Genomic DNA, 9315 nt, shown 5'->3' on the forward strand with positions numbered 1-9315 from the left:
ATGGGGAGAATGCTGAACGTGAACAACTTGAACTTCGCCTCGGAAGCACGGAATGGTAAGGCGCCGTTAGACTGTTTGTTTATAAAATAAATTTTGGGAAATACGAAATTGATCAATCATTTTTAACTGTACATCATTCTTAATTACTTTAATGATAAAATTACAGATGTCTAATCACCATATTACGCCTGTCCGCGTCGTATTCACAGGAATCTGTCATTTTGTCTGTAATAACAATGTTAGTGGTCGCACTGGTGTGTACCATACCACCCCTTAGTAATTAGGGAGTGGTATGGTATATACCCTCAATTATCAATAGGCCTACTATTATTACAGACAAAATTATTTGTTCCTGTGGTGTATTTTCGCTCATTACTTCATTGGGAAAGAGCTGAAAAATAACATTGATTTTTCTATCCTCTCATGTGACACCCCCTTTATACTGTTATATCTGTACTTACAATTTTTCTAAGAATTTTTAAAAATTATCTTCTAGAGGAGAATTTCTTATCTTTTCCCCATTATTGAGTTCTCTATTCTTTCACAAATTAACATGGTTTACAAATCATTTTAGGTGTCAATGTGGATTCTATTCCCGTATGTCAGCTGCCAAGGAAAGTGTATGCTGCACCGAATTGCCAAGGGTTGATGAGAAGAGGGGAGTCATTCAGCAAGGAATTGGCCTGCTTTACTGAACACCCTGGGTTTTCATCAGTGTGTTTAGATGTGCATGAGCTCGAGACGGCATAATACCAATACCCAGTATGGAGAAATGAGGGCAACAATTGAAGAGCAAGTCAATTTTTTTTATTGATTTAATCAATACAAAATTCACATGACCATTGGGTCCGATTGCTAGTTTATCATTAGTGAATAATTCCAAACAATTCCCGGAATTACAGGCGTAATAGATACATAACACACAGGCAATTTGTTTGACGGTGCTAAGGATACCTAGGGCACAAGGTGCGAGTCCCTCTACCCTCATGTGCTGTGACGGAATTCCTTTGCCTCTGAAGAGTATCAAGGATTCAATGCACCTGAGTGATGGTATGATTTAGTTGAAGCAACTTTTTTTAAAACAAATGTACGATTCATACATGATGCATACAAAAAAAGTCAAGCACATTCTAACAGAAATGGCCCAAAAATAATACATCAATTTTCTAGAAAGCATCAGCTATACAAACAATATTTCAAATAAAATGTGTCCGCACCCAGGAACGGGACGAGGACCCTGCTTTCATGTTCCCATTTTTTAACTCTTACAACTATTATATATACTATAAAGCTAATACTACATATACTATGCTAATATTTCATTATATAAATTATTTGCAAAAATACACTGTTGCATGCAAGACCAAACAGATTGTTACCCAACGGTCAGACCCTATATCATGGTTGTTCCCAGTCTTTTTTTATTTGTAAAAAATAACAAAATTTGTTTTCACAACCTACTACTCTATATGACTTTGGTTCAAATTTAAACAAAACCAAAGATAAAAGTGTTTCACAATGATTTAACATTTTTAAACAAGATTAAAATAGAGCACATCTGTATGACCAACATATTTTTTATCTGCTTTGCTAGAATGTCCAAATAGCTAGTATTACGTTTTGTTCACATTCACACGGATATCGCCTTCCGACTGAACCTCGATGTAAAATGTAGCACTGCTTCTTCTTTATCAGGATGGAAAAATTCACTGCACAGTGGAGGTGGTTGAGCTGGCAATGAGCATGGTAATGGTTCTGATGACCCTTGAAAAACCAAATAAGTCTCCTTCATCAGGACTGATGGGCTGGAATAAATGGACACTATTTAAAATTTTATGTATGCTTTATATCCATATAAATAAATTGCTCTTTACTATATGTATTGTATTTTGATAAATACATTTGTAATAAAAATTCTCATTAACTTTGTTATTGCTGTTTTAAACTTGATTGAAAGAAAAGTGACAAATGCAAAAATAGTAAAAATGTCATGCCAATTAATTTTGATATGAATTATGATAGTGGATTATCTTTAGAAGTACATTCTTACTAATTGTTGGATCAACAGGCTTCCTACGAACACTTGAACTTCGGGAAGTTAATTTTAAATTGTTGGTCCCCCTCCTTCGTTATGTCATGCAGCCTTGAGGAATTCTCATTAAAATGTAGAGCAGCAATCATCAACCTTTCCCATAAAAAAGGATAAAATAATTGTTACGATAGTGCTTTATAATGTATTTACTGTAATTCTTTTATTATTTTGAAATAAAATGTCCCCATGTAAATATTGAAATAATTTGCAGTGGGGGATCCTGATCATTAAGAGGGGGGGGGGGTATCCCGAAGGTCGGAACCCTCCCCTTTCATCAGAAAATGTTGCTAAAAAACACCCACATATATAGATGGTGGAACCACCCTTTAACAACTAAAATTTAATAATGGTATAACCCCCCCCCCCTTTCCAAAATTCCTGGATCTGCCCATGATTTGTGTAAATTAAATTAGTGAAGAGGGGTTTCCATCACATGTCATTTTTGGAAATAATTTAATTTAATTTTCATTAACGTATAAATCCAAAGGATGTACATGTAGGAGTTATAACAGGGGTTACTGGCCACCCACTCTACACCCCTCAGCCTTCACTTGATTGATCAGAATTGATATCTTTGCAATGTTAACATTTAATCGTGTTGGAAAAATAATATTGCCCACTAAAAGAGTAATAGAAGTCTATGTATATTTAAATTATGCAAAGTTCTTGATAACATTACTAAGATAGGGCAGTGGATCTATATGACAGAATATGTTTAAACGGCAATCTAATCCAGGGTCCTGATCAGATGGGGGCATGTTAGAAACTCGTCATATGGTACGTGTATTGTAACTTATATAGTGAAAAAAGTTAATAAACGTCACAGACTACAATACAAATTATCAACTTTCTTACCGATGGAATCTTCATAATGAAGTTACACACGACGTACCCTATTTTTCTCCAGCTTGACGGCAGCCTGGCGCTTGGGTTTAGGCTCGGGCGAAGAGAGGAGGGCAAGGTTGAGGTCGTCCACTTTCCTCTTAGGATAAAGCGATAGAATCGCACCAGAGCAGAGGCGTTTTTTCGCAGGAATTACACATTCTCTCATCAGTGAAAACTGAGCCTGGAAACATCCGTCCGTGAAATGCGCACTACAAACAACAGTATACTGGGACGATCCGGTCCAGTCTGCACGAGTCAGTCTCACAAATCGAGTCCATGCTGCTCTCTGTCGCTCGTCCTTCGGGAAAAAATGGACGGAAACGGTGTCCGAGGGCCTGTTGTTGCTTCCTACAACTACACACATGCGTCCCTTACTCTTACTTGCCATTTCTCTTCGAATATTTTCTTCTTTTATACTTTCGTCTTGTAGTGAAGAAACTGCCAATGATGGGTTGTGACGTCAGATCCGGTATTACATTTTCAGTCTCGTTTTCGGTATCGTAAAGGTGTGAATTTACGAAGAATGTTGCCCATTATATCGTTTATTGATTAAAAAATAACTGAAATAATTTTACTATCGGTAAAATACATAAGATAAACCAAAATGTATATTTGACTTCCGGGACACTTTAACACTTAGTCTTATGAAGCAAAACAACAAAGTTATTCATGAGTTAAGTATTTCATTTGGACAATTCAGTTTCCCTGTGAAAAGTGTTAAAACAATCTTGATAATCTACAGAAATGCTCATGGCTTGTTATATTTAATAGTTAATAATACTACTGCAGTAGAGTTACTGTAAGTAGTCTAGTACTTTAATAAGTTATACCTTTAACATTGTACCTTATGTTTTTTAGATTCCAGTGTGTAGTTATGTGGCAGAATCATTAATTTAATGGACTATAAGATTTAAATATATATAACATATATTAAAGTTTAGAACAATGGTTTCCAATACACCTTTCCTTTTCCAAATGCTAGGGTATTGATATATGCTTTTCTTGTGCAGTTCAAACGTATGATAAACACTTTTATCTATGCATAAAACTGCAAATAATAGACTATTCTCGTTCAAAGCTACAGTTTGTGTACGAAGAATGTCTCCATGATAGTTTATATCTAACATTATAGTTTATATCTAACATTAGACCCTAGTTATTTCAGAATTGATAGATGATGCATTCCAGTTCATAGATTAATGGCAACCCACAAATTCTGGCTGGATGTCGATGGTACTACATTTGCTGGATGTCACCACTGGTTCGATGTCGCTAATGTGGTTTCACCGTCCAAGTGGGAAGTCGCCGATCTGGAAGGCTATCGCAGATCTGGAGGGATATGACGATTCCGGATAAACATTACCTTTCAGGAGGGATGCCACGGATTTGGATGAATGTCGCTGATCTGGAGGGATACAACAGATTTGGATAGATGTCTCCAATTACTCTGGACTGACGTCGCCCTTCTTTGAGGAATATCGCCACTCTACCTGGATTCCAATTCATGGATATGACAGTTGGACTGAGTAGTTCAATTCGTGTGATAACCTCCAATATGCATCTATGTCATTATAAAACGGGGAGGAGTGTAGTCGAGTTAGGTAAATAGACCCATGCGTAATGAACCATGACTTTGCGCACGAGCGGGTTTCCCGCACTGAGACATTCACTCGAAGTCAAACCATGTAACCATTAACACGTATTGTATTTTCCTATGTACTACACATGTACCTGTGTGTCAGTTATGTCCAACATGCCAGTGTTGAACCTCTGCCATTTGTATGTATGTATGCTTTGTATTATAAATGTCATACTACTATTTACTAAATAGTAGTTGCATTTTCATATATCCTCGCTTTGTAATTGCTTGACATTTTAACACAGCAAGAATGTCAACAATGAAGTATACCGCAGTGACGGTGACATTTTTCCGGAAGTATGATGGGTAGTCCCTATCATTTTTCAGTTAATGAAGAGCAAATCACGTTACTCAATACGCAATTTCCGAGTTGCCCAATAGTTCTTTCCCTTTGTGGAACTCTTACGCACAGTGAGACACAAAACATACTTTCGTCCACACGCGGTGGGTACAAATGCTTATCGCTGCCTTCATATATTGCCTAAAGAATGATTATCATACATCATGCAACCACCCAAACTGCTGGGACACACAATTTTAGTAAGTTTATAAGTATTTGATAATAGAATAGCTCAAACAAAAATCAATAATCACCATCTTTCTTTGATTAAAATATCACTCGTGCAGGAGAGGAAATCAAAAAAAAAATCATATTTAATTTAATGGCCTTATTCAAACAAAGATTATTCTTGATATGATTAGTCTAATGTATATCAACGGCTGATATGAATAAAATTTATGCTTTCATAACTTTTATCCATATTTACATAGCTAGTCTATAATACCGAGCGAAGCTCGGACGGGCCGAAGGCCTGTCCGCGAAGCAAGGCTCTAAAGGTAACACGTATACGTAAAATAGAAAATGAGAAAATCTGCAAATGAATAGAGGTAATCTCTATATACGTTCACTGAAAATTTTGTGATCCATATGGGCGCCGCCATTACGCTTTGTTCATTAGTTGCTTGTAGAGTTGTTCGTGTTTTAATTTTGAATGCCAAAAATACAAGACTGACGTGTAATTTGTAATTCAAACACCCAGTTTGTTAAAAATGAATGGTGTGATTATTATTGTTACAGTTTTTAGCCAATCATCAAATAGAAAAACACTAATACGACTAAATAGATGAACGAGTTCATGAGTATTCTTTAAATAAGAATACACGATATACTTTCGGTTACTTTTTTACCATTTTGAATGTATTGGCTAATTCTGTTTAGTTTTAATGGCCTTTTTTCTTTTATTGCAAACGGGATGTATTATATAAATATTGCATGTAGTTGAGGGTAACATTGAAAATTTTCACCCCGAGAAAACCATTGTCAACCGAGGCGTAGCCGAGGTTGACAATGGTTTCTCGAGGGGTGAAAATTTCAATGTTACCCTCAACTACATACAATATTTGTTTTATTATACTGAATGTTATGTAAACAGGAAAGCAGAAAAACTTACGTCTGTTGACATTTGATCAATCACTGTCATGCGATATTTTGTATATCGATGCGGGTATTCCCGTTTATTACAAACGCTCAAATGACGTCGTCTAACAATCTACGGCGAACCGTACGCGCATAAATTTGACGCATGTGATAATTTTTTATAATATCACCCGTTGTCAAGTACTGTTACCCGTTGCTAGATATTATCACCCTGGGGTGCGTGCTTTCTGTTCTCAGAGGGTAACAATATGTTTTTTCAAATGCTTCTCGACCAATCAGATTCGAGTATTTTACATGAAAGTATAATAATGTTGTTTATGATTGTTTGCTTTGAAAAAGAAAAAAGTCGAGGCTAAATGACGTCACAATGCACGGTTTACGTCGCCTTGCGTTTCATTTCCCGCGTTAAATGAATAGGCGGATCTTGTAGAACTGTTATCCCCATATATCCCCATTTAATATTGAGATGTTACTGGGTATTTAGCGCAAGGAAAATTTCATAATATATATATATATATATATTTAAATGAATCATAATCTACCGTACTTACGGAATTATGATTATCACTTGGGATACGCCAATGACCATTTCATACTTCGCTCGGTCCAACGGTCACACCGTATACATATTATATGTATACATCTTGTACCCACCCAAGTGTTAAATAGAATACTGAACGTACCTCCATCGCAGAAGAGCTGATATATCGGAAGTTGCTTATTGCGTAATCATTGGAGCGAGCTTCGCTAGATAATATGTTGACATACATGTACATGAAGCTGCGCTCGCTCAAACGGCGAGCGCAGCTTCATGTATGTACATATTTTGTAATGTTCATGATTTGATCAGGTTCAATTTAAACAATATCTATTTACCAAATACTTATTACATGAATTTTATCCCAGGGTTTTATATCAAAGATCATTAAAACATGTATACATGAATGTGATTAAAATATTTTTATAGTATATATACATTTTATATCGGCTGCCTTCACTGTGACTTGCTTAATTAATGCACGACTTGTTCTGAACTGTGTGCTCTCAGCAGTCGACTGCCTCTACTTTCCTTTTTTCTACTCTCAATCATGATAAAAATGCCCAAACTTTTCAAGTTTGTAAAACTGTGTTTAAATAGCACTGCCTTTGAACATAAAACGCATTTCAATATAATGATAATTAAAAAATAAATCGATAAAAACTATTTGGCATGTATATCCGCGGATCCCCCACCCCCATGTGCACATATCTAATTTTTAAATCAAAGTACTGAAAGTACTGAAAAGCGCTAAGCTGACTTCATGAATTCTGTATGTAATGTTAATGAACAGGAACAACATTAACAAAAGGTTTATGCATTATTCTTTATTTTCGCATAACTAAGTAGTACATTTTCTATAAGAAAATAACAAATATGGATTGGAAGCAATGTCCTGAAACTTTTCAACACGTTGAAATATAAATTGTATATGATGTTGTTAAAACAATGGTAACTATGATAATTTTGATCCCACACTAAACTAAAACCCTGTCCTTGGATCAGGAAATTTACAATTTTGGTAAAGGACACCTGTTCTTATTAAATATCTATAATCAGAATTTAGTATCAATAGCATTACCACCGCTGCGGTGGTCCAGAGGTAAAGTGTTCGCTCTGTATGCGGGCGGTCGGGGTTCGAATCCCGGCCGCGACAGACCTAGTTCGTTAAACAGGTTGTGACAGTTCCATCACCAAACTCTCGGCATCAGGTGTGAATGTCACGGGTCCTCGGAGATGGCCTTTAAAACGGATGTCCCGTGTCGCAGTAGGTGTGGCACGCTAAAGAACCCTCACTGCTCAATGGCCGTAAGCGCCGAGCATAGGCCTAAATTTGAAGCCCTTCACCGGTCTTGGTGACGTCTCCATATGAATTTAAAATTATTGAGAAGAACGTTAAACAAGATACAATCAATCAATAGCATTAAAGGCTATGTTATTCAAATATTTGACAAATGAACACTTTATACCCTGTTTAGCTCCCACCCATCTTCCCAAGGCAAGGGTTTCTGATCCGCTCTGCTCCAGTCCCTGGATCATTAAATGCTCTACATGACTATGTATTTTTTTTTTCTCTTACAGATGTGATGTTATAGAGAAGAACATTTTTGGTAGAAAATGTGAAAACAGTTGTAATGGTAGTTTTCGGTATAAAGTGTTCAATTGTTATTACGCAACTAACTTACTGTTGTGTTCCAGTTAAATAGTGTATGAATATTTTTAGAATACAACTGAAATGAAACAAATCAATAGTTTGATACATATATGTAAGTCGATTATAATAGGAAGGAACAAACTGGACAAAAAAGAAAATTACACATAACCACATACACTAACAAATGCCACATGTCAAAACACACCAATAATGCAGGATTATGAAACGCTTTACATCCATTTCATTACCTTACCAGAAATCATTTAAATACACACATAAACATGCATCTGTATGACTGTACTACAGAATCCAGTGCATAATTATTTGTAAATAGCAATCAAACCATGAAAGTGGAATTATTTTTTGTAATCAATAATGAAGTTATTTTCAATTCAAAATCAGGTTGGAGAGAATCTGAATCCAAATAAGTCCGATAAATACATGTATAACTGAAAACAAAATTTAGGAAGTTATTTAGAAAAGATGTCCATCATACATGTGCAATATTACTTTGAAACTGAATACTACGTCATCAACAAGAGTGGAGATAGCTCATTTTTAACATGAAAGTTAGTGCAAGAGGATATACTAATTCAAATATGATGATGATGAATTAGACTAAAATATAAGCAAGGATTTACATTTAGCAATTGTAGTGATTGTTTGTTATACGTAAATCTAAAAAAAAAACCAAAAAACCAAAGAGTTTGTACACAGGTACATTAAACGCTGTACTCATCAACTTGTGTGTATTACACTTCTTGTGTAAAAGCTCATATTCATATTGCAAAGGAAACTCATCCGTTTGTCTGAATGAGACATAATACACATTGCTATTGTTTTAATTTTATAAAACAGTTCTTTATATGAAAATGCTAATAACCTTAGCAAAAAACCATAAGATTCGAAGCTTGTGTAGGAGTTCTAATATATGAAGGGAAAAAAACGTAACAGAAGTGACTCGCAATAAATATGCAAGATTTACAACATGTAAATGTAGCTAAATGAGAATCCCAAACTAGGCACTGAAAAGTTACAAAAGTAATTTTCAAACGGTAATGTTCAAACC

At 35.5% G+C, this 9315-nt stretch overlaps 2 long non-coding RNA genes across 3 annotated transcripts; one reads left to right on the forward strand and one right to left on the reverse strand.

Moving 5' to 3' along the window:
• Positions 1 to 790: 790 nt before the first annotated feature.
• LOC125682115 (uncharacterized) lies at positions 791 to 3868 on the reverse strand. Of its 2 annotated transcripts, XR_008800022.1 has the most exons (3): positions 2985 to 3868; positions 2051 to 2185; positions 791 to 1805 (listed from the first exon to the last, which is right to left on the reverse strand). It is a non-coding gene; the product is annotated as an uncharacterized LOC125682115 (long non-coding RNA). The 2 variants fall into 2 exon arrangements; XR_008800021.1 differs by having other exon boundaries at positions 2051 to 3868.
• Positions 903 to 4827, forward strand: LOC125682131 (uncharacterized). Its single transcript, XR_007372444.2, has 2 exons — positions 903 to 1050; positions 1696 to 4827. It is a non-coding gene; the product is annotated as an uncharacterized LOC125682131 (long non-coding RNA).
• The last annotated feature ends 4488 nt before the right edge of the window (positions 4828 to 9315 follow it).

Source organism: Ostrea edulis, chromosome 2 (genome assembly GCF_947568905.1).
Source record: "Ostrea edulis chromosome 2, xbOstEdul1.1, whole genome shotgun sequence".
In the NCBI taxonomy this organism is placed as follows: Eukaryota; Metazoa; Mollusca; class Bivalvia; order Ostreida; family Ostreidae; genus Ostrea; species Ostrea edulis.